Raw genomic sequence first — 2,104 nt, forward strand, 5'->3', positions numbered from 1 at the left:
CACACACACACACACACACACACACACACACACACACACACACACACACACACACACACACACACACACACACACACACACACACACACACACACACACACACACACACACACACAGATCTATCAGTTATAAAACAAACATCTGAGGGCCTGGTCTTTCTCCATGAGTTCAAGCGTCTATTCTTCTGCTGAGTTTGGACACTCCGTGCATTCATTCTGCACACTAATGGTTCTCTGCCACGGAACGGAGCAGAAATGTGTTTTAGGTTCAGCAGTTGTTCAGATATCGGGGCAGATGCAGAGAGTCTGGGATTTGCTCGCGGAACTTGGCAGCGTAAACAAACGGCCTGCAGGCTGGAGGCCCTTGAGAGATGAGAGCTTCCATCAGTCCATCAGTCTAATAGTTCAAACACACACATGACACCGTGATCAAAACCAAACATGACCGTTCTGACGTGATCAAAACCAAACAATACAATTCTAGAGCAGCCGTGATTAAAACCAAACAATGTTCTGAACCAAAGAGCTGTGCTTCCAAACGCGTTGACATTGTATGTTGTGTGTAATTGTCGACAGACATTTAACCAAACGAACCCTGATAGCGGTCCCTGCACTCCGCTCGTGTCTCCCCCCCTTCTCCACTCCCTCCGTTGGCTCCCAGTTGCTGCCCCCCCACACTGAGTACAAAACACTGGCGTTGGCCTACAGAGCAACCAAAGACATGGCACCCCCATATCTTCAAAGCCTGATCCAACCCTACAACCACTCTCGCTCACTCAGATCAACTAACACAGGGAAGCTGTCAGAATCTTCTCTAAAACACCCTGGACAATGCTCCACACGTCCTAGACTCTTCTCTAGAACACGTACCCTGGACAACGCTCCACATGTCCTAGACTCTTCTCTAAAACACCCTGGACAACGTTCCACACGTCCTAGACTCTTCTCTAAAACACCCTGGACAACGCTCCACACGTCCTCTAAAACAGCCTGGACAACGCTCCACACGTCCTAGACTCTTCTCTCTTCCCTAAAACAGCCTGGACAACGCTCCACACGTCCTAGACTCTTCTCTCTTCCCTAAAACAGCCTGGACAACGCTCCACACGTCCTAGACTCTTCTCTCTTCCCTAAAACACCCTGGACAACGCTCCACACGTCCTCTAAAACACCCTGGACAACGCTCCACACGTCCTCTAAAACAGCCTGGACAACGCTCCACACGTCCTAGACTCTTCTCTCTTCCCTAAAACAGCCTGGACAACACTCCACACGTCCTAGACTCTTCTCTCTTCTCTAAAACACCCTGGACAACACTCCACACATCCTAGACTCTTCTCTAAAACACCCTGGACAACGCTCCACACGTCCTAGACTCTTCTCTCTTCTCTAAAACATCCTGGACAACGCTCCACACATCCTAGACTCTTCTCCCTTCCCTAAAACACCCTGGACAACGCTCCACACGTCCTAGACTCTTCTCTCTTCTCTAAAACACCCTGAACAACGCTCCACACGTCCTAGACTCTTCTCTCTTCTCTAAAACACCCTGGACAACGCTCCACACGTCCTAGACTCTTCTCTCTTCTCTAAAACACCCTGGACAACAACTCAAGGTTAAAATGTAAATTAGATAGCATGTTATGTAGACAAATGCCAGGTTCATTTGTTGACCTGGCATCCTATGTTGTATAGTTTCAATGTACATATTCCATTTTGTTGATATTATAATGTTTACCTGTGATCCTAGATTACAGAGGCACTACACTGTCTCTCTGCACTTGATGTATGTGTTTACCATGCTTACTGTAAGTCACTCTGAATTAAGAGTGTCTGCTAAATGCCTACATTCTAAATTATAAATTGAAGTGTATTATAATTTAACTGGTTAAGTGGTCCTCGCTGTTAAAGGTGCTTTTCTTTGCACTGCTTTATAACAGGATAGAATATTGGTCTGTATTCATGGAGCTGCCACTTCTGTGACATCTTTCATTTTTTGAATAACCTACATGATGTATTTGGTTAAAATAATTATTATATATCTCTATATTCTGATAGTAATCATTTCTATAGAGTGTTCGTTCAGTCTCCATGTCTCTACAGCT

The sequence above is a fragment of the Gymnoscopelus braueri genome (assembly GCF_963280865.1).
Source record: "Gymnoscopelus braueri genome assembly, chromosome: 13".
In the NCBI taxonomy this organism is placed as follows: domain Eukaryota; kingdom Metazoa; phylum Chordata; class Actinopteri; order Myctophiformes; family Myctophidae; genus Gymnoscopelus; species Gymnoscopelus braueri.